The sequence below is a fragment of the Dermacentor albipictus genome, chromosome 8, assembly GCF_038994185.2.
Source record: "Dermacentor albipictus isolate Rhodes 1998 colony chromosome 8, USDA_Dalb.pri_finalv2, whole genome shotgun sequence".
Lineage (NCBI taxonomy): Eukaryota > Metazoa > Arthropoda > Arachnida > Ixodida > Ixodidae > Dermacentor > Dermacentor albipictus.
Genome location: NC_091828.1, coordinates 35,590,887 through 35,615,575, shown reverse-complemented (window position 1 = coordinate 35,615,575; position 24,689 = coordinate 35,590,887). Strand labels below are relative to the sequence as shown.

Sequence of the window (24,689 nt, the reverse complement as noted above, 5' to 3'; positions counted from 1 at the left end):
AACACCTCACGGACACGCGGGCGCATTTAGGCGTTTTACGTGTTTGCGTTGGTCCTTACCGAGGAACAGCCAGAACGCAGGCCAGAGCTTCTGTGGACTAGGTACGCACGCATAATGCAGGCTTGCGAAGGTGAGAGTGAAGATGACATGGCTTCGCAGCGAAGCACTATACCCGGATGCAGCGCCTCACGCAATACGGCAGCAACTGGCGTCCCCATTGGCCACTCAGTTCCATCGAGGCACGCTCGTGGCTCGTGTTCTGGCTCAATTCGTACGATTGCATTGAAGGGGCCGGATGCGGTGAGAAAATCTCACAATTGCCTGCTTACGCGTCAGCATTATTTGCCACCGCAAGAACTATGGGTAGAGGCCCATTAGCTAGGAAAATGAAATAAGCAAAACTAAGCAAGAACGAACTCACAGTCGGGTCAAACGATGCTTACACATTAGTAGGCAACTCTCTCAATTTCTGTACCTTCTTTCTTCCTTCATGCCTAATAGTATTCGGCCGAAATGGCCTACAAAGCGCAAAGTTGTGTTGAGGGGCAATATTCTTGTGGGATCACTTCTGCTAAACCATTACATTCGAGACACTTCGCGTCTTTTCATCGGAGACTTCAAAGAAGACGCAGGAAAGCATTTGTGGCGCTAGGCCAGTAACACACTCACGAGTAACCTCACGCTGCGTTTGTCGCGTCAGCGAGCGCAATGCCGCGGCCACGGTGTAATCAGCACCCGCGCCGCCAGGCTCTAGCGTGGGAACAAGGCTGCTCACTTGGCGTTATGATCGGCCTCGAATTCAGCGTTGCAAATACGGGCCCCGCTTCCCGCTGTCTTGCCGTTATAGATAACGGCTGACTTTCCTTCATAGCGACCTGCTTTGCTCCTTCTGTTGGCATTATCATTTTTTTTTCTTGTGAGGTGCGCCAGACTGTCAGGTAAGGGCGGTGAAGCGCTGAAATTGCGATAACGGAAGCTTGTCTTGGGAGCTTAATTATGCTTACCCACGCTCAGTGTGTTGACAATAGACAAGGTTCCAATTGCCCTCCCATGACCTTTTTGCACACCCATAACCACAACGGAAATGACTTAGACAACAGAGACAAACCACGAGGGCAAAAACAAACGTTCCTTGGAATCTACAGCTGACTGTCTCCGCTATACGCGCGATGGTATTTGAGGTCATGTGGCCCCACCGTTACCAGAACAACTCGGTGTTCTGGTAAAGTCACTCCACTCTCGATATTATGGGAAAACGTTTTTCTCCTTTTTCGTGTTCGTGATGCTAGCCTTTTTATCACCGTCGCCTGATTCCTTTTCTCATGTCTACCTTAGACGGTCGTTGTACAAGTGGTAATCGGACGCCTCCCGCACACGGCGAGACTCGTCATTTGGTCCCATGCTCACGCACGGTGCTGGTTATCAGATCTCGCATAAAGTGAGGAGGACCCGCCGGGGCTGTTTAGGAGCTATGGCATTAGGCTGCTAAGCACGAGGTCACGTGATCAAGTCCCGGCCGCTGCGGCTGCCTTTCCATGGGGCGAAATGGAAAAAAAAAAGGAGAGGTCAGTGTATAGTGCATTCCTCAGGTGGTCAAAATTAACCGAAGTTCCCCACTACAGCTTGCCAATAATCAGGTGGTCATTTCGGCCAGTAAACCAGAAGAACTAATTCATTCACAAGCTAATGACCAAGTGGGGAGTAGAATGGTGACGTATCGGCGCCTGTAGGGTTGGAACGTCTGTGGATGGATGAATTTATGAGCGCCCCCTTTGGAACGGGGTGATGGGTTGCGCCACCAAGCTCTTTGGATTATACGGCATAATGTCCTACCTAAGGTAAACAATAGAAAAGAAAAATATGACACTATCAACTCCTAAAAGCAAATTTTCTCTTCCCCTATTGCGAACTGTGCTTTTGTACGTATCCTTTTTTGTTGTTTCCCTACTTTTCTTCCACCAATCTTCCAATCGCCGCTTACTAGCCTCTATTGTGAACATCTTTACTTTCCTCTTGCTCTCGCTGAACTCAAGGGTTTCAAGGAGGCCAGTGATTTCTAAATCGGCCGCTGGGCAGATATATTCACATTCTAATAATGCATGCTCCATCGTTTCCCTAGCCTTACTGCAGCAAGTAAATGATTCTTCTTGCTTCTTATAGCTCGCTTTATCAGTGCGTGTTCCAGGGCATACCGATATCGCTTCGAAATGTAATGAGCTTCCCATTGAGTAATCATATATTGTTTCTCTCCCAATTTCGGCTTTTCCTCTTAATTAGGTACTCACGGCTGGTTTTTTTACCACTGTCACTGCCAATGAAATTAATTCCGCCTCTCTGACTTTCCGCCTGATGTTCTTTGTTGCTCACCCTACATGTCGCATACTTGCTGGTAAGCTTCATAGTTATTTTCCTACACTGTGAATCATTGTTTTTTCTGTATAAATACCGCAACACACTCCCTGCCCATTTACTTTCTTCCATATTCCTCAGTCGTTCGTCGTAATCAATTTTACTGTGAGCTTCCCTCACTTCAAAAGGTGTCCAGCCCTTATCGCCCTGTAAGGGCGATAAGGGCTGGACACCTGATCACCTGGAAGAAGGGCTGGACACCTGAAATGGCTGCCCATTCCTAGTCTTCCCCTGAGCGCCCAATACGAGGCGCCCCACTAACATCTGGTTGCCATATAGTCCTGATTGTACCCCTGATTTCAAGCAAACAACCGCATTTTCTAAAGTAAGTCCTAGAACCATTACACCTTTCCACATTCCCCGAGCCCCTCCTACCTGTGTTGCCCCATAGCGCACTGTGTTTCATTATGGCTTCATTTCTCTTCCCCTTTACTGTTATTTTTTATCTTGTGTTTCCATATATCTATTGCCTTCGTTTATCCATATACCAAGGAATTTATATTCTTTTACCCGAGGTATTTCCTGGCCCTGTATTGCCACTGTCTGTTCACTGTTCTTATTGAATACTGTAGCACCTCATTTTCTAACGCTAAATTCCAAACTTAAATTGTTGCCTTCCTGTCGAGATATATTAGCGAGACGTTGCCAATCCCTTTACTTGTTAACTAGGAACAAAATGTCGTCCGCGTAAAATAAAGCTGGAAGCTGCTGCTCCAATACTGTAGCCGCCTGTTTGTACGAATGAATAAATCCAATATTACATCCTTCTAGCGCCCTCTCCATTGCTCACCATGTACGTCATAAACAGCAGTGGCGATAAAGAGCACCCCTGCCTCAGTCCCTCGTTCATATAAATTTTCTCTTCGCTCCACATCTCTTCGCATTCAATGCAAATGGTATTTTCTAGGTAAATCTCTCTCAACAGCTGTAGGCAGTCATCGCCTAAGGCTTCCCCTTCCATACCATCCCTCAAAATGTTGCGGTCTATGTGGTCATACGCTCCTGTAATGTATAACAAACCCACATATAACGGTCTTTCGACTCTTGATGTTCCAATACACTGAGTAACAAGGAATAAGGTATAATTCAAACGCCTACCTATTATGAAGGCATTCTAGAGTTCTCCCAAAATGTCATTATTCTCTGCCTGTGCTTGCAGCTTTGATTGCCTGCATTGCTAACCTGTATACTACCGATGTAATGGTCAACGGTGTATACGAGTGAGTTCTTTCTCCCCCTTACCTTTATAAATTAAATTCATTCTACTTGGCAGCCAACTGTCTGCTATTCGTCTATATTTTAATGTTTATTCTCCTGCTTTCGCCAGAGCTTCCTTACTTTCTGGTCCTAGTTCATTAATCAGCCTAACGGGAGCCTCGTTTGGACCTGTGAATGCGCGCTTGCGAGGTTTCTCTTCGGCTTTCTTCCGGCTGAAATTTTTGAGCACTAGCTCCTTTTCCATCTGGTTCTCTTTCATGCCCTTTTTCTTTCGCTGACTTTGTGGCGGCGCCACCTGGTGGCAAAAAGTGTGCGGAGAAGAAACGTGAGAAAGAAGCCAACCTGCTTACACACCTCATACCTGACGCGTTTCGGAAGTTGTAATGTCATGTGTCGCTGCATTCCTTCAATGCTAATCATATTAACGCCAATAGATTGATTCTGTCCGAATTTTTATGCTCACGAGTTATTACTGGTGTCCGTCTCCTTATATTAGACACTCAAACAGCATACGCGTTATAGGCTCCACAGCACCGGAGTCGTTGCACAATGGACAATGAAGCACAAAAAAAAAACTATTGTTGTTTCCTTGTTTCTTTTCTTCGTATAAATTTTTCGGCTGTGCTAAACTGAGCGCAACGTAATCATGAATGTGTGCAACGTTTAGTCATAGTTGCTTATAGATAGATTCCGGTCACTGTGGTATACATTGTGGTACTGTTGAGTATGTAGTTTAAAGAATCGCTGCTGCTGCGCTAGCATCACAACTCAAGATACCCGGCGCAGCAGCATCGCGACGTTCGCAGTGGTACTTTCCATTATAACCCGAAACATTTGCGGCTGCACCCTTGCTGAAACCTCTCGATCTACCGCACTTGCCCGTCATGTAAAGGGGACAACAGCTCGCCAACACACGACGTCACCCACTGGCAGTTAGAAAATGCGGAATACATCTGTGGCTTGTAAAAGCGTCACTAGTGCAATATTCAACTTTATTGATCAGTGCGTCTTCCACGCAGAGCATCCCTGTAGTCAAGATTCTGTTCTGTATCAGGTGCTGCTAAGCTACTCTCAAATGTCTCCTCCTGACCACCTTCAATTGCACTTCACTTCTCGTAAAAATAGGGCGTGTATCGAGTGAGCTCATGAACAACACTTGGCCGTGCGATGAACGTGGTTTAAATCATGCATCTGCGACATGAAAGCGGTGCGACGTATTGCTAAGGCATTTGTCTAGCATTTGCCACTAAATTTTCGCAGATTTCTTCATAGCAAGTTCCTCCTTTACAACGCGATAGGTTCGTAAGATACATCTGCATGAGCTGATCGAGCAACGTCATATGCGTTCTCATTGACCGTAATGCCATAGTGTCCTGCTGTATCACAGAAAAATGGCGTGATGACCAGATTGCTAGCAAGGATGCAGGGTTGACTCAGTTGACGCAAGAAAGGTGTGTTTACTTATTTAAAATACCTTACAGGCCCCATGGGGGCATTATGTAAGGAGGGTTACAAAATCAAGAAGAAAAAAAAGAAAAAAAAAGAGTAAGCAGCCTTCTAAAGGGCTATACAAAAGATACACCTCAATACAGGGCTCATCAACACTACTACCAAGATTAAAACATGTAACAGGAACTGAAGTAATGAAAGGCCGCAAATGTACACTTAAGGGAATAACATGAGTAAAACTTAACGTAAGGCACTAATACTAGAAAGTAAAATACACACAAATGAACGTATCAGGGAGTACAATTCTTGAAGTGATATTTAGCGAAAAAGACGCAAAAAAAGCAACAATATATACAGGGCATACAAGTGAACACGCGACGCAGCATAAAATAGCCATTCACAAGAGTGAGATAGCAATGCATCAAAAAAAAATATCACAAGAAGTTCGAAACAGATTGCCAAGTGTAAGAAACAAGATAAAGTGATTTGTAAGTGCTATTATGAAAAATGCTCGTGTAGGAGATGACGAAATTTTTCTTGATCTAACTCGGAAGCAATGTGATCAGGCAGATTGTTCCACAAGCGAATGGCCGTAGGGAGTGCGGAAAAGTTAAAAGCATGTCTCGTACCGTACATGCGCGCAAAACTTAAGTGGTTATTTAATCGACGAGACGTGTTCGAGGTGATCTGGACATGCAGTGTGGATTGTGTGGCAATATAAACATATTTAGGAAACAAGGATAACAGAGCGATATTACGGCGAAGAAATAAAGGCTGTATAGAATGATTGAGTTTCATTTGCGTTACGCTGGGAGTGATGGCTATAATTACGTGAAATGAAACGGGCAGCTCGGTTCTGGACTGATTCAAGCATGTCGATAAAGTATGTAGGATGTGGCGACCAAATGGATGATGCATACTCGAGCTGTGGACGAACAAATGTCTGATAGGCCAATTTGCAGATGTTGGAAGGTGAATTACCCAGATTACGACGTAGGTAGCCTAATGTCCTCGAAGCTTTTGCGCAAACGGCTGCAATATGATCTGTCCAGAAGAGGTTTTCGGTTAGGTGAACACCCAAATATTTATACGATACTATATGTAACAATTCTTTATTATTGACGTTTTATAAAAAATGCGAGTTGTCACGCTTACTACTAAAAGAAATTACCTGACATTTTGATACACTTAAAGCCATTAACCAGGTGTTACACCAATTATGAATTAGGCTAAGGTCATTTTGAAGGGTCAGGTGGTCGTCAGTACTGTTAATTGATCTGTAAATAATGCAGTCATCAGCTAAAATACGCAAGTGAGAAGAAACATTAGGTGCCTAATCATTTATGTAAATTAGGAAGAGTAAATGGCCCAAAACGCTGCCCTGAGGCACACCAGAAGTAACGTAAGTAGGAGACGAAGCAATATTATTAACTACTGTGAACTGTTGACGATTCGAAAGAAAATTACGAAGCCATGTTATAGTGAAGGAGTCGATTCGAAGTGCAGAAGTGCGATTCGAAGGCGACAATGAGCTACACGATCAAATGCTTTGGAAAATTCAAGGAAAATGCAATCGGTCTGCTGGTTATTGTTCATGTTAAGATGCAGGTCAGTCGGGAATTCGAGTAACTGTGTCTCACATGATAATCCTTTCCTGAAGCCATGTTGATGGCGAAAAAAGAAATTATTGGAGTGTAGGTGATTATAAATATGAGAAGCAATTATATGTTGGAGCATCTTGCAGCAAATGCAGGTCAATGAACTTGGATGGTAATTTTCCGGGGAGTTCTTATTCCCCGCTTTAAATATGGGTATGATTTTGGCCATTTTCCAGTCATTCGTCCGCTGTCCCGATGACAAAGACTGCTTGAATATATGGTACAGAATGTTACTGGATATAGAAATGGTATTTTTTAATATCTTGGAACTAATATTGTCAATACCAGATGAAGTAGAAAACTTCAAATTATTATTAAGACATGCAATTCTCTCCACCGAGATTTCAATACTCTCCATGAATTGCCAGTCATAATCAGCAACATCAGATACATTGGTATAATCTTCGCGGCTGAAAATCGATGAAAAAACGTATTAAACGCAGAGGGGCACTCATTGTCAGGGAGGGGAGTATTTCTATGGCTATGCAAGGCTATCCGGTTAGAGTCACGGTCAGGTGATATAACTCGCCAAAACTTTTTCGGATTCGAATTTAAGAGAGAAGGTAAATCTGTGGAGAAATATTTATTTTTAGCTGCAGCTAAGGCAGAACAGTACGTTTTTAAGCAAAGGCTGTACCTTTCCCACGAAGGAGCATTACTGACGCGTTTAGCGGTATTGTACAGACGTTTCTGTTTATTCCTGAGCTTACGTGGGGCAATAATAAACCAAGGATTTGTTTTGTCATTTGTTATCGAGATCAACGGGATATATTTGTTAATTAGAGCAGACATTTTATTCCTGAAACATACTCAGTTATCTTCCACTGAGCGATTATAAAAAATAAGGAAGTAGCGTGCGGTTGAAAAATACTTCAAGTTCATCGTTTATTTTAGAGTAGTTTGCTTTGTTATGATCACGTATTATTTTCTTTGAGATCCCTAAAAAGGGTAGTGGAGCACTGATTGTTACCTGAAGTAGATCATGATCGCTCAAGCCGTTTAGATGAACTACGGATTCAATCGTTTCGGGAGTGTTGGTGAGTATAAGGTCTATAATGTTAGTACCACGGTTTGGTATGTTAACGACCTGGAACAAGTTAAGGTCTACAGTTAAGAAAGTCCACTGATGTTCGAGAAGATGATGATAGATTACGCCAAGTTATGAGCGGAAAGTTTAAATCACCGAATAAGTAAACAGAATGCGCAGGGCTTCTACGAGCCAGGGCTTCCACTAATCCGACAAATTTCCATGTAGCTTCTCCACGTGGTATTAATTTTGGAATAACGCAGAGTTTATGCAGCACAGTTCGAGGTATCTTTGAAAACCTTTCTGACGATCCTAAGCTGCGAATCAGCTCGTATCCTAGTCAATAGACTGTCGCCCAAGGTTAAATCCGAGATTTACCGCTATAAAATTAAGGACCCCGTGTCGCGGAATATCTGGTTTCGATGTCGGCGGAGAGGCCCACGAGTAAAAATGACAGTATATATTTAGGTATCATTTTATGCCGCGCCTTGATATATGGCATGCAGTATATGAGGCTTATATTACTACACCATTCTAACACAAAAGTTTATCATTCCTTGTCTTACATTCTTGACAAAGTTATTCCCCTAATTTTGAAAATACCAGCACGCAAACAAATGTCATTAAACAAAACACCGACAGCACATGCGTTTTATATTAACTCTTCTCCCACTTCAATATTAAAAGTGCGAAGCAATGACAGAAACCTGAAAGTGATTTATTTTTTACCCCGTGGTTGTGTGCTACATGCAGGAGCGGCCCACGCAAGACACCCTGTTTCCACCAGATAGCTCACCTTCGTGTATACAGTTCGCCCCTAGCATTTCCGGGTAAACAAGACAGTCACATGATCTGCAGTTGCGGGGGAGCCTGAGAATCAAGGGATCTTTGAATGCTGTCGCTATCTACTATTAAAGACGAAGTTTAAGCGTCCCCAAAATTTTTGTGTACAATCGTCCTTTTTGACCAAGGCCGATTTTTGTTTATATGCACATACCTAAACCCGCCCATGAGTCGATACAATGTAGGCGCGATACCACTTCTATTTCAATTTCTCTCAGCCAAAGGCGTGTTCTTTATTTCCGTGATGTGAAATATTTATAAGCGGTAGATAATGGGCGCCGTAATGTAAAGCTCTTCCAAACTGTCTATATTTCATTCCTACAATCACACCTCTGCGATTGGTCAAAATATTACGCGATGCCCTCATTTCGCCTCGCTGGGATGCGAAGTCACGAAAACTACAAAAGCTCATCTGTTATGACGTGTATGAACACTAGTTATGCAAGATTAGACATAAAAGAGGAAAAATTTAGGCAGAAACACTTAAGACTGCTTGCGTGTGGCAATGCGAAAGCACAATAGTCCATTTGGTGATACGTTTTAGAGCGCAGCCCCTAGGCGCCAGTTCCTGCGTTGAGCTTACGAGGAACTCGGTCGTCCCTCGTAACCGAGCCAACGAGCACAGTGAAGGATAAAAGAGTGAAGGCGTAGGGAGATGAAAGACGGTAAGAGAGGAAAGAACGCCACCTGGAAATCAGAGGTGGAGGGTGCAGCGGAAGCGTAAGGAGGGAAGCGGCGGCGGAGCGTATGGTGAAAGGGGGAGGATGAAAGCAGACACCCGTACGACACATGCTCCACCACGGCGACTATGCATGCGGCGAGCGCTATGGAAACGAAGCGCTGGCGTGGGCTTTGTACTCATAATGCATGCGCTACTTGCTCCACGAGTGCGACTCGTTCCCGCGTTCACGCTTTCCTTCTGAACAATTAGCAGCGCAACCAGTGGAAATGAAGAAGCTGCGCCTGCCACTGCTGCAGGAGGAGAAGATACATGCAAGGGTTTTGTTCGCGGTATCGACCTGGACATTGGCCACATGGAACTGAAAACTCTTTTCGTCAATCACCGAAATCCGGGCCTCGTCGAGGTACGTCGGATCAAGCAAACTACAACGGTGGTGGTAGTTTTTAAAGGACAAAGAGCGCCAAACCACGTTGTTTATGGTAACGTACTCATGCCCTCTTATCTCTACCGACGACAGATAGATGTGTGCTACGGCTGTGGTGAAATCGGACATAGATCCGACGTGTGTCCCAATCCGGCAAGTGTTAGAAAGTGTAGGGACTGTGGAATCACTTCCCCACCTGAAGATCATCATTGCGATCCCAAGTGCGCTATTTGCGGTGGCGCACACCCAAGTGGGGACCGAAAATGCAGTCGAAGATTCCAGATGCCTTATATTGTGAGGCAAAGGCGCCGAAGGTGCCAACGACAGCAAGGACGCTGTACACAGGTGGCCAACGACGTTGAAGGCAGCGAGAATTCCCAGCGCAAAGAGGTCATGCAAGAAAATGACGCCAACTTGCGCTCTCGCGTGAGAGTACGCTCCAGCTCACGAGGGCGTTCCCGCTACAGGGGGCGTTCTCGATCCGGAGGACAACCCAGCTCTGGAGAATCTTCTGGTGTTGATGCGCAACCCCGATGACCTGGGGCAAGATCGAGGTCCCATTCACAGTCGACCCCAAGAGCTACCTGGGCCGATCGAGTCAAGAACGGAGGCCTTGGGAAACCAGGACAATCGACAAGGGCAAGGTCTACGAGTACTAATGGTAGGGCACAGCCGGAACGTGAGTTAAATCCCCGAATATTGGCATTGGAATCAGAAAATCGAAAATTATATCAAGAAATGTCTGAGCTCAGGGAGGCTTTCAAATCCTTTAAAGAAAGGCCCGACACACCCCGTAGTCAGATGCAGACAATGGCTCCAAAACCCGTGGCCAGCAAACCTAAACGTAAAGCCTCCCCCCCCCCCCCGTTTCCATTAGCGAAACAGAGGAGGAAGATTTAGAAACCTCTGAGGCAGAGGAGATGGGAGATAGTGAGGCACCCCCCAAACACAAAAAAGTCAGAATAGCCGCAAGGTTAACCACAATAGACAGGACTCTGGCGAAAATCATGGAGCTCATTACTAATCTAGGTGCTCGAGTGGGTCAACTAGAAAGGCCCAAAGCTAAGGCTAAGGTAAGCGCAGCGGCTGCATGGGCATTCCACGGCGGCACAAACGGTAGCCCGAGCGCGGACTCTAGGGGTTCGGGTAGTCAACCAGTGGTATCATAATGGCTTCAAACGACAACAATAACATTAAAATATGGCAGTGGAATTGTGCGAGTTTCCGAAGGCGCAAAGCTCCCCTGCAGTAGCTCATTAGATCGGCCAAAGTTAAGCCGCACGTTATTCTCTTGCAGGAAACACTAGCTAAGGAGGATATCTCTCTACCGGGTTAAAACTCCGAAACCTTGACCATTCCAGGGGGTCGGGGAATAGCGACTTTGGTTCGAAAGGGTACCTCCTATGAAACTCACGAGCTTCCCAAGTACAAGGTTGGTCTAGAAGCACAAATGATCCAACTCATTCTGAAGAACAACAAAGCAGCTAACGTGTATATAGCTAACGTTTATAGCTCTCCGCAATGTAGGAAAAGGGATTTTAAGACCCTCTTGGGCCGCATTTACAGTAAGGCAGATGCAGCCCCACTCGTAGTGGCTGGGGACTTCAACGCTCCCAACAAAGAATGGGGCTATGGTCATCAGAGCGTCAAGGGTACTGATTTAGCAACCATGGCAAGTGAATTAAAATTTGCTCTTATTACAGATGCTAACTTCCCCACGAGAATCGGTACCTCCACTACCAGAGATAGAACCCCCGATCTTACATTCCTTCGGGGAATCGAAGGCTTATGGGACAATCTGCAGGAGAATTTAGGAAGTGATCACTACATAATTGAAGTCATCTTACAGACGCAACCACCGCCGCTAAGGAAATATGAGTACGTGGACTGGGATCTCTTCCGTAAGTTGGGTAAGGAAACCAGCATAGATGACGAATCTTATGAGGAGCTTTTAGATCAGCTATAGGAAACGATTAAGAAAGCTACTAAAGCAGTCTCAACAGAAATCGAAGTACCAAAAATGGACTCCAAGCTAGCTCTCATGCTGGAAGCGAAAAATTCCCTTGTAACCAGATGGAATAGTCACAGACTCAATAGAAGACTTAGAGCCAAGGTCGCCAAAGTTAATCGTGATATCGAAACATACGCGGCTCAACTTTCACGTCAACAATTGGACGAAACTTGCTCAGAAACAGACGGCAGATTGCGCAGAGGAGGCAAATGGAATCAATTGAAGAGCCTACTTAATGACAAGCTCTCCAGAGGTACTGCAAACCTCGCCCTAAACAGACTCGTCAATAAACAGATAACAATAGGGCGGACAGCAAGAGACCTCGCACGCATGTACCTCCCACATAAAAATGAATATGCAAACGAAGAAGAAATAAGCCAACCTTACTCCGGAATATCGCACCCGGACTAGGACAGTGACTTCACTGCAGCTGAGATAAAGCATGTACTTTTTAATTTGAATGGGAGATCTGTCCCGGGTCCGGATGGCATCACAAATAAACTTTTGCGAAACCTGGACGATGATGCCATAGACATAATCACAGTCAAAATTAATAGTCATTGGAGATCCGGCACTGTCCCACCGGAATGGAGGGAAGCCAAGGCGACGTTTATGCCGAAACCCGGCAAACCACTAACAAAGAAGAACCTCAGGCCCATATCACTTACATCCTGTATTGGCAAAGTAGCCGAACATGCCATTCATTACAGTATAATAGAACACATAGAAAACCAGGAGCTTTTCAGGCACAATCTCACAGGCTTTCGGAGGGCATTATCCACACAGGACGCCATGCTCATGATCAAACGGGCTATTATTGACGACCCTAGCCGCGACGTAAAGAGCCTCCTGGGTCTGGATCTTAACAAAGTATTTGATACAGTTGCGCATAAACATATCCTACATGAAATCTGAACCTTGAACCTGGAAAGCAATTTTTACAATTATGTGAGGTCCTTTCTAGCTAATCGGACAGCTCGGATCAAACTCGAGATAGTCACAGGCGGTCCATACAATTTAGGCAACAATGGCAGACCGCAAGGTTCAGTATTGTCCCCACTCCTCTTTAACATTGCGATGCACAGGATCTCCGAGGAACTATCCAAAATCCCGAGTTTTGGGCCCGTCATATACGCTGACGATATCCCAGTGTGGGTCCCAAGGGGGTCGCTCGCAGCAGTAGAGCAGGCACTACAGGCAGCGGTAGACACCACAGAATCCTTCCTTAAGGGCACCGGACTCAGACTATCACCTAGTAAATCTGAGCTGCTGCTGTTTAGACAGGGGAGACAAGGTGTTAGAAACCTTGTGCCTTTAGAAACTCTGCCAATAAAAATCACAGACAACACAGGGCGGGTCATACCCAGAGTAAAGCAAATAAAAATTCTGGGTCTTCTCATTGAATCAAGGAGCTGTAACGCTACGGCCCTGAACCGTCTCACAGGTCACGCCAACAGTAGTTTAAAGCTCCTTGGCAGGGTCTCAAACCGAAATGCAGGCCTCAAGGAGGTCTATCTCATCAGAGGATATCATGCATTTTTCACCAGTCATGTGACGTACATTGCTTCATACCTGAACTGGGGGAAAGAAGAGAAGGCTAAGCTAAACGCACTTATACGCTCCGGACTCAAAAGGGCTCTGGGACTCCCGCACGCAACGAGTACCGAACTCCTCAACAACTTAGGACTTCATAACACTATAGATGAGCTCATTGAGGCACATTCGATGTCACAAATTGCAAGACTCTCCAACACTAAGCCAGGGTGTAAAATTTTAGATGAAGTAGCAATACTGCCTCGAGGAGGAGACGTCTCTAAGTTCAAAATACCCAAGGAGGTGGAGACACAATTAGTTGTAGACCCCACACCTAGACATATTCATCCTGTGTACAACAAGGGCAGAGGGGACACCAGGGCCAAATGCATTTTGGGTAAACTGCACCAACAACACAGCTGAGCTCTTTTTGTCGATGCAACTACTTATGGATCGGGCAACCGCTACGCTATTGCCGCGGTCGATGAGAGCGGTAAATTAATAAGCGCGGCGTCACTAAGAACGAGCTCCATTGATGCCGCCGCAGAATCAAGCATAGCACTTGAAATTACAATGAGGAGAGGCTCCACGATTTTCTCCGATTCCCGTACAGCTATTAGGAATTACTCAGCCGGCTTCATCTCACTGGAAGCACGCAAGTTACTTATACACAGTATTAATAGTCATAATTACGACCAACTGGATAGCTCCCACCTAGTCTGGTTTCCGGCTCATCAGGGCCACTCGGTCAGCCCCAGTGGCTGCAATCCTAACGAGCAAGCTCACCCTGCTGTGCGAGATCTCACATGCCGCGCATCAGATCAGGAACTGCTTCAGGATCACTGCGGCTCCTGCAAAGACCCACTTACTACTTTTCACGAGATCACCTCACACTACAGGGACGTCAGAACATTTTTTCCTCCCCCCAATCAGAAGCTCAAGCGAGCTCAGGCAGTCACATTAAGAATGATTCAAACTAAATCTTATCCCACACCTTTTGTACTTAACAAAATTGACGGGGATTTTCCCGCGGAATGTAAAAGTTGTGGAAACACTCCGTGTCTATTTGATCATATGTTTTGGCTGCGCCGCAAACAAAGGGCTTCGGATTTCAACAGTGAGGAGGACTGAAGTCGGCGCATATCCAGCGAAGTCCTCCAAGGTCAACTGCTGGCCGTCCGGAGAGCTCACGACATCGGCAAAGCCTTTGGCCTACCGGTGTCTACGTGTGTGGAGCCACCGACTTAGCCTGGGGGCTTGTGCCCTCCAACCTTAGTTTCTCTGTACTAAAATAAAGTTCTTGCCATGCCATGCCATGCCACTGCTGCCGAACGAGCTGCCCGAGCAGAGTCTCCGCGCTGCCGCCGAGAGGACACTGCTGTTCAGTATCAATTTCCTTTCCGAAATGTAGCGCGAATTGAAAACACCTAAACATTTGCGCTAAAAATTCCCATTGCCGTCTATCGCAATCGCCGGTGCATTTTTTCCGTGCGTTGCTATTAAGCGCAAGCCCTCGCTTTCTCTCTTACTACGCCTCGGCAAAGCCAGATAGGAACACCTGAACCATCTCACGCGCTCACTTGTTTCGAGGAGTTCATGACTCGAAAGGGCGGTCAGCGGCATTCAATTGGGCATGAAAGCTTTCTTTTATTTATTCATTTTATACACTTTTGACGTGGCGCCGTTTCCTGCCGATTGGCTGCACTGTTACGTTCCCAAGGACGCATGCATTAGGCGACACGTTTTGTCAGCCAGAACGGTGGTGCCACGGTGGCGTCGGGGAAGCGTGCTCTTCTGGCGCCCCGGAGACCCAGGTTCGATTCACACCGATGTCAAATTTTCATTTCGAAGGCATTATTTTGCTTTGTTCGGAGGAACTTCCGTGATAAATTTGATTTCAGTTGCAGCATGTTTTGACGTGTTCTCACTCTTTGCGCCATCGGCTATTTCTGGTACCATGAGTCGGTAACGCCACCGACTACGACGAATTTTCGTGCGAGGGGGCATGTAATCCTCTCGCATTAATTATTATTTCCGATTCCACACCTTTTTTCTGCTATCTGCCTCCGTTACCGGTCAGAAGTTTCCGGGCTGCGGCCACTTCGCCTTTGTGTCACCAGAGGTCACAAAGTACGAGAACTCACTGTGCCAAAGGGACTTAATGCATGAAACATTGAATAATGTGCTAAAAACAGATTTTTTTTCAGAATGGCCAGAGACTACCTGGTTCAGATCGCAATGGTATGTCCACTGATCGCTCTGGTATTGGCTGATCGGTGACACTAGGGGAAATGAATTTGCTTCGTTATAGCAACAATTTTTGCGTGGCAGCATAAGGTTGTCGAGACCTTTTGACGCATATATATATATGTGTATCCGCCAATTTTTCTTCGCTGAGGATCCATTTTAGTGGTATTTTTTAACTTTCCTCATGATTTCCACCAGCCACAGCAAGTTAAACAAGCGGAAGCGGGCCACTTGCAGATGCGGGCACGTACTCTCCTCAATTCGTTGCAACTTTCACTGCAGTAGCACGGGCCCAACTAAACCTTCTCCACTTCTGTGTGCTTCTCGGTTCTTGTCAGCCACTCAAATAAGAAAACATCTAACTTATCGAGGTCTGCCATCATATTAGCTTTGACAGAAAATAATAATGTTCTCTTATAAACGACACGAGTGCTTTATTGGGTGTTTGAAACTACGTTGCGGGTGACTGCGAGATGCTTGCGCCAGCGGTTACGTAAACTTGATGTCAGGAGAGGGGAAAAAAGTAGACTGGAATAGTTTTACGTTAGAGGGCCACGTATATTCTTTGTACATTGCGATGCTTTATTTTTCTTTTCTTCTTACTTCGCAGGATACTTCAGAGACACTTATGGCGACTACAACGGGCTGCTACATTTGATGGCTGCACTCAATGCATTGTTTCTGTGCGTTTGGGTGGTGAAGCTCGTGACTAAGAGGAAAGCCGGGCGACTGTGACATCTCAGAGTGCACACCATGTGGATGTATCACGCTGTTCTACCAATAAAAAATGGCAACGGTGTATAATAGACACCTGCAAACATGCCCAGAGACCAAAGCAGAACTTTCTCACCTACTGTAAGCAGTAACGTCTTCATTGAACCACATGCGCTATTAAAACAAGAATGAGTTGAATATTGGTGTTCACAGAAGCAGTTGAACGCTTAACGGAGGTAAAAGAACCCTACAATAACTGTCAGACAAAGGAAAAAAATGGTAGCTTCGACATGATGGCAGCGATTGCAAGCTTAAGCTTTGCGCTCGAAACATTCGGATGGGGTTCTAAAAGATCCGTTGGCGATTGACCTCGTGAACGCTGGTTAAGGGCAAGCATGGGTACGCCGCGAACGTGGACAGCACAGCACCGCGGCGGCGAAGCACATACCGAAAGGGCGCGAACGCAGTCGCGGATGCGACAATAATCTCACCGATGCAACGCCGGGAATGCCACAGGGAAAGTGAATATTGCTATATGGGCGGCAATATACTGGGGACGAGGACCTACGGAGTCGCCATATGTCAGAAGTGCCTCCCTCGCCAGTATGAGCGATAACGTGGCGCGCTTGTCATAGGTTTGGCTTACCGCGCTCACTAAAAACGCCACGTGGCAGCCCTCCTGGAGATTTCTGTAAGTACTCTCAACACGAGCGAAGTTTTCACTGTGAAAATAATAATCTTCGGCAAGCTGAAAACACAGAATCGTTTACAGACGCTATGTTTTTTCCGAATATATAGAGTGAATGCCACTGCGCGTGGTCGCCGCGTTGGAGTCTCCCGAAACGCCTTCATGCGTGAAAGGTAGGCAAATGCCGAGAGCAAACTATGTGAAATACGTTCTTATAGTGGGCTGTCTGTATAACTGACGGGAACATAACAGAATGAGGCCTGAACGCAGCGATCGCATGGGTTCGCAACGACCGTCTGCGCGTCTGCTTGCATGTCCGCGCACAATGCTTTGCTTTAGCTACGAGCTTATGTTCGCACAATGCCGTGAGCATTAGGCCGCACAATATGAGCAGAGGGGTTGCAGCGGTGGCGTAGAGGTAGAGCATCCGCCTGGCGTGCAAAGAGGATGTGGGTTGGAGTCCCGGTGCCATCCGATTTTCCACCGGATTAAAAAAAAGAAATCCGCGTCCCGATAAAATTGCATAAACAGGCCTGGAGTGCGGCCTGACCCCGGTGACCAGAACCGGCAACGCACTCCCTCACCACAGTAGGATTGGCCACTCTGGTGCAGTACTTGGCCACAGCCTCCTATATGAATACAACAATCAAACCCCGGCCCTCAGTCCCCAGCACCTGCGATGCAACTGACCACGGCGGCGGTCAGACTTGTAACGCAGCAGAGGGTGCTAAGAATCCCTCGATCCGGACATGCCGCCATTGGAATCTGAACCTGGCAACGTTTAACACTAGAACGTTATCTAGTGAGGCGAGTCTAGCAGTGTTATTGGAGGAATTAGAGGGAAGTAAATGGGGTATAATGGGGCTCAGTGAAGTTACGAGGACAAATGAAGCACATACAGTGCTCAAAAGCGGGCACGTCCTGTGCTACCGTGGCTTGGCGAAGAGACGAGAACTGGGAGTCGTATTCCTGATTAATAAGATTATAGCTGGTAACATACAGGAATTCTATTGCATTAGCGAGAAGTTGGCAGGTCTTGTTGTGAAATGTATTAAGAGGTACAAATTAAAGGTCGTACAGGTCTACGCCGCTACATCCAGTCATGATGACCTGCACGTCGAAAGCTTCTATGAAGACGTGGAATCGGCGATGGGTAAAGTCAAAACAAAACACACTATACTGGTGGGCGATTTCAATGCCCAGGTAGGCAAGAAGCAGGCTGGGGATAAGTCAGTGGCGGAATATGGCATAGGCACTAGGAATAGCAGGGGAGAGTTATTAGTAGACTTTGCAGAACAGAATAATATCCGGATAATGAATACCTTCTTCCGCAAGCGGGATAGCCGAAAGTGGACGTGGAGGAGCCCGAATGATGAGACTAGAAATGAAATAGACCCGATACTCTGCGCTAACACTGGCATCATACAAGATGTGGACGTGCTCGGCAAGGTGCACTGCAGCGACCATAGGATGGTAAGAACTTGAATTAGCCTAGACTTGAGGAGGGAACGAAGGAAACTGGTACATATGAAGCCGATCAAAGAGTTAGCGTTAAGAAGGAAAATAGAGGAATTCCGGATCAAGCTACGGCATGTGAATTCGGCTTTAACTCAGGAAGGCGACATTAGCGCTGAAACAATGAACGACAATCCTATGGGCATCATTAAGGAGTGTGCAATAAAATTTGTGGTGCTCCGTTCAGACGTATTGATAAGGTGTATTCTGCTTACATCTTGCTAACACATCTTTAGGGCGTCTTCGGAAGACGGCTTGAGAATATTTTGCGTAAAGGTAGGGAAGATGTCTGTACTAATCTGTTTGTGGGTATGTCACATAAGAGATTTTGGTACTTTTTTCGACTTACACGGCTATTGCATATTCTGTTGATAGGCGCCGTTGTTTGAATCTAGAACACTCACCAAACAAGCTCTCGACTTTGTAGTTTCCATGAATTAAACAAGGACCCTTGTTGACCCGTGGAGTACGCGGTGTAGCTTTGAGTCGGAAAGCATATGGAGCCTCGTCAATGCCTGCATTTCGCTGGCAAAAAAAAGTGAGTACCACATGAAAGCGCCTCATTTCTCATAATTGTTACCGCGAAATGTCCTTTGCATGGACATGCCAGGTTTGCGCGACGCGCTCGAAAAGTATACCGTGGTGTCAAATTTAACGTTAAGACATGCAATTTTTCAGATAAATGAGTGGTTTTGGACCACATTGTGCGTGACTCTTTCTCGCATTTTCATGTTTGTGTCCGTGATTCCGACACGCGTTCAAGGTGTAGTGCTAACAGACAAACAATTAATTCCCAATTCCAGCCGTCCATGGTCCGTGGAATGCGTACGGGAGAGTTAGTACCCACGTATATAGAGAGACATTAGGGAGACATTAATTATTCATGACAGGCTAATCACAGCGGGTACTGTACGCGTCCCGAAACTTTAAGGATTCAACCAGTGTTGCTCCTTTGGCGACATAGAATTGCTTTGCGTGCGCATCCACAGGCCTGCTATTTACACATACACTATCACATACGCGATCAGGCAAACTCGCGTAGCCGAAATAATTTGTTTGGCATGTTCAGTATTCAATATATGGCTGGCGCGGTAGCGCCGTCAAAAAATAATCCCACCTTTAATGTAATTCCCTTTCATGTTCGCGTTAATTCGCTCGCTTGCTGCTACTGCAGTGGGTTTCGTTTCAACTTGAATTGTGCTGATTGCATGTGACACACCTGTTATATTTTGACGGTGTACTGCGCTTTCGGTCGCGCTACATTCACGCTTCGAATCGTCTCACTGCTGGTCGGCATTACTAAAACATTGCGATCTTCCTGGCTGGCTGCTCATGCTTGCGTTCTCGGGAGGACGATGAGAGCACGCCACTTTGTGCACGATTTTCTTTTGGCGTCACCCATTTGACCCGTTATTAGTCGTGGGCCTACGTTAAGGCGCATCGGCGTTCGTACAGGATGTCACGAATCCAAATATGCTCAATGTCGCTGGCTCAAGATAACGAAACTTTAGGAGAACTCGTAGTTAATGAAAATCTCGGGTATTTCCGCGCCAGGATTACGATATGATTTAAGGTACGCATTAGTGGTGGACTTTTGACCACCTGGGTCTCTCTAACGCGTACCCAATGCACAGCACCACTGGCGTTTTTGCATTTCGCCGCCATTCAAGTGCGATCGCTGTGGCCGGGGATTTGATCCTGCGTGTTCCATGTGACCTCGTAGTAAGATCGGTTGCAGGGCTGCTGTTCTGCACAGCGCCTTCTTTCGATGAAATGCGTGTTAATAGTACAGTGCCGGACGTGGGAGCTCTCGTACCTAATATAGCGTGAGCTATTCTTTTTATCATTACCAGAACTTTTTTAAGCTCACTTGTGACATGTAGCACAATTCTACTTTTTGAGCTCACTTGCTCTGTGGCGGACATTATTGCATGCTCAATCAAAACATTTGACTAATTAACAATTATAAATGAACATTTAAACGAATTACCTTAAGGAACATGTCGCAATTTACTACTTGTAGCCGGTGCCTTTTCGGCGTTCCTCTCTACGGCATGCCTCATAATCTGACCATGGTTTTTGTACGTAAAACCCCATAATTTAATTCCTGTTTTTTTTTCATTGAATGCCATTTCCACTTTGAAAGAGTGCTGAAGATGACATCGATGCATTCCTATGTTTGACATCATGCATTCCAAATGTTTGCGACAAAACGCATTCGTGTACCGGCAATTCTTTTCTTCAGTGTATAACATGCGTTTTCTTAAAACGTCAAGTGTAACGGCAGTGCATTTTTACTGCAGGTGTGACGGCACGTATCTCAGAACTGTTGCTATCTTCAAAACTTGCTCGAAGTGTATGGGCCATGCAAGATCACTCGCTTAAGTTCGTGTGTTGCAAAATATGCGCTAAAGTAATTGGTTAGAATGGTGATTATGGAACTTGTGGTAATGAGTCAATTATCCATATCGATTTTCAGTGTAACTACCATCCGTCTGGTCGGGTATTCCAGCCCAATAAGGAAATTAGCGCCACATATAGTAGGCGATTTACGTTATCACATGACATTCAATATTTTCGCCTACAATTACAGGCTTGCCGTGTTCCTGAGTCGAGCTTTTATGCCAAAGACACCCCGGGAAGGGCACGTGGAACGCGCCCCATCGTAACATGTTGCTGCACCGAGCTTACAAACGGTTCATTGCATTTAGGAATTAGGCTCGCTTTTGTCTGTGGAAGCTTTTTTTCTTTTTAAGTGCGTTAGGATTTCTGTTTCCCGAACGAGAAAAACCGTCCGTCCGTCGAATAAGACGATCGCTTACACGATAGGGCCCGCAGCAGCGAGCGACTTCACATTCGTGCTGCCTCTCGCTTCAACTGAAACTATAGGCGGCGAGAACTCAGCGCTTACGAAGCTTAACTCGCCGCATTCCCTGCCGCCTTCACAGATCGGAATCAGGATTGGGTCCCGTGCGTCTTGTTTTAACGCGGGACAATCTCCATCGCAGGTTGCTTTCGAGGAAAGACCCTTGCGATACGCAGCCGCTGCTAGAGTATCGTTCATCCGGATTTAAATGGTTCGACGCGGCTGTATAAGACGCCAAAGACAGATAACGGCTTATAATGATTGGAACGTCATCAGCGCACCAGACCCGTCGGCCGCAGTTACCTGCAGTAGTTGTCATGCGTCATGATACACCTTGCACCGCTGTTCGCAGCAGATTGTGTAGCCGTATCACTGTCGTTCATCCTGATAGGATCAGGATTCATAACATTCATAATGACGGGCTGTGTGGAGATAATTGGAACGATGCTTACGCATACCTAGACAACTCCCAGAGGAATTTCTGCGCGAATTTATTTTTCCGGTGAGAGTCTGCTTGCAGTTTTGAGCCATCCAACCTCTGCTGACAGAAATATCAGTCATTCAAGCAATTTTTAATGCGCTTAATTAGTAAACATGAGTTTATGACTTTGGCAATTAGCGACTTACCTACACTGTGCCGAGAACCAGTGTAAGACACATCTTTTTCAGAATCCGCCTGCCAGTCTAATTTGCGATTGTAATAAATAATGCCACGAAAATCTCGTATTTCATTCCATCATTAGCAGAGTCACTGATTCAGCTACATCATGATACGAAATTGTGTTGTGCTTTAAATGAATCGTTAACCTTCGTATTTTTTGATGATCATATCGTAACATTAAAAAAGAACTTGTACTATGATGCCAGAATGAAACAGATGCTGTACGCTTTACCCGTCGCCAGATAGAAACTGCGATACATGCCCCGCCATCTTATGGGTGGGCATTTCTTTGATGTGTGAATTTTGCAGTGGGGCACACATACGCACGTACAGCTCGCCCCCTTTGTACGGCCCTCTCTTGGGTCCGTGTTGATTTCGATGGTTAAAGAAATCCCGCCGCGCCAGCTACGGTTTTCCACGCTGTTGTTAATTGCCGCTTCGTTTCTTGTTAACCCTTTATTTTATCAGCGCTTCATGGTATGGCCGGTGAAGTGTTGCTCTCCAATAGAAATTTTCTCCAAGGTTCTGAGCGGAATGTGTACAGAAATTTCAATTTCAAGATTGCTACGACCGTTTAGCATAATGATAGGCATCGTTCCATACCGTTGCCGCGACGGTCTCCGGCATGCAATATTTGGCAGTCGTAGCTGTAGGGAGGAGCTTGACTCTTCGTCGGGACTTAGGAGAGCAGGATTTATTTACATTATTTACATCTTAGAGAAGACATACATCGACAGTGTGGCGTGACTCCCATATCGAGCCCGCAAGACTACTATACAGCAAACAGCTTACGAACACACAGCTCACGAGTACATTTTTAGCATGACAACGAGCACACCACGAGCACGCACTAGCAGCCGACAATCGCTGCTTATAAGCACTTGGTACCCCCCTTGATTCCAAGCAGACTGAAACGTTCGTCCAGTCATCGTTTGAGGTCACCGTTCGACGTCACCATACACCAGCCCTTTTGGAGGAAGGTGAGAGCTATAGCATACACGTGCCGCACACACACTGGTTTAAAGGTCCGGAGCCGACGTCACAGGGGCTTCGTAGAACTCTGCTCCGTCGCGGGTGGCGCGGCCGGGTACCACATTGTCTGGTGTCTCGAAAAGCTCATGGGGAGGTTCCGCCAATTACCTTCCCTCGAGAACTCCCCGGAGCTGACCCCGCGCCACGTGGCTGCCGGTTATCTGCAGTTCTCTGAAGTGCGCCCCGTGTGGTTGGTTTAGAACACAGGCAGCGGGCTGAAATAGCTGGCACGTTGCCACCCCGTATAGCCATTCCTAACAGGCACAAGCCTGGTTGGTGAATTCTGGCCAAACTGCGCCAGTTGCACGCGTGACGCGGTTTAGGTAATGCACGCAAACCAGCTGCTAGCCGGCGGAAACAATGGTGATGACGATAAAGCAACGTTTACTAGGTCCGAAATAAATCAGTGGTGCACGCAGGTACCAGACGAGGTGGTTCCCTAGTTACGGGACCCATATGTTCCCAGCAGCGCCTTGCCCCTGTCCGTGGGTGCGAGCTGAATCGGTAGGGCGGGGCTGGATAAAAAGAAATCTCCCATCGCTCAAGGGGTTGGGGATTGGAGGTGTTGGTGGGAAGGGGAGGAGGGGGTCTTGAGTACTGTGCACTCTGCCAAAACGTGCAGCAGCATGCCATTTTCTCTTTTGCAAAAAGCACAGATCATATCGTTTTCCGCAGGGTACATGCGGTTCATCAGTACGGGATGCGCAAGCGATCCCGCCGGTGCTTGACACAGGATCGTCTGTTTTTGACTTATGAGTTTGGGGTGCTTTTCAGGCAGTCTGCACCTTTCCTCTCGGTACATCCGGGCAATGTCCCCACAGCTGGTGATCAGGTGAGGTAGTTCTTCCGGCTCGTGCTTGGCCCGGATTGACATTTCTCGGGCATGGTGGTCGGCGATGATGTTGCCTGCTACCTGTGAGTGAGCCGGGACCCACACGAGCTCTATGGCTCTTCCCGGAGGCTTGCGCTTGAATAGAATGGCTAGGGCCGCGGAGGAGATTACCCCCCGGGGGGAGCTTCCGTACGCTGTGTTTGAGTCGGTGACTACGGTGTCCACGCTCGGCTGTGCGAGTGCGAGGGCAACGGCCGCTTCTTCGGCAACTGCGGGGTCTGTTGTCTTCAGGGACACGCCGACAATCAGTCTGTCTTTTGACGTAACTACCACCACCACACGGTCACTGTTTTCGGAGTGAGGCGTCTGCGTAGAGGACCCTGGGGTTCTCTTCCAGCTTCCGGGCTATGGCTTTGGTCCGCGCAGTGCGCCTCTCGTCGTCCTTGCGCGCCGTCATGTTCCGGGGAGGGCGTTTGGTCTTAATGGTCGTCTTCCAGTCTTCCGGAAGGGCCGCCTTGATGGGTACTGGCTCGATCTCCCATCCTATCTTGCGTTGGATGGCTCGTCCATGTTCGGTGTGACTGAGCCGGATTCGCTGATTAGAGATGTGGGCTTCAATAAGGCCCTCCACCATGTTGTGGGCGCCCATGTCTAGCAGTCTTTGCGTGGTTGAGTATATGAGCATGCCGAGTGCTTCGTTGCGTTACGAAGCATTGTGTTTAGGGTGTCCCTATTCGCCTTCATCAGCTGGAGATACGGCGCGGAGTAGGTTACCCCGACACGACGAACGCGCGTACTAGTCGCATGGCATGGTTCTCTTTAAGGCCTCGGTTCCTGTTAGATACCCTCCGAATCATACCAAGTATCTGCTCGGTTGTAG

At 46.7% G+C, this 24,689-nt stretch overlaps 1 pseudogene; it reads left to right on the top strand.

The window, feature by feature from the left end:
• LOC135901496 (monocarboxylate transporter 11-like) overlaps positions 1–23,813 on the top strand; it is a 96,015-nt pseudogene extending 72,202 nt beyond the window's left edge.
• Positions 23,814–24,689: the final 876 nt, after the last annotated feature.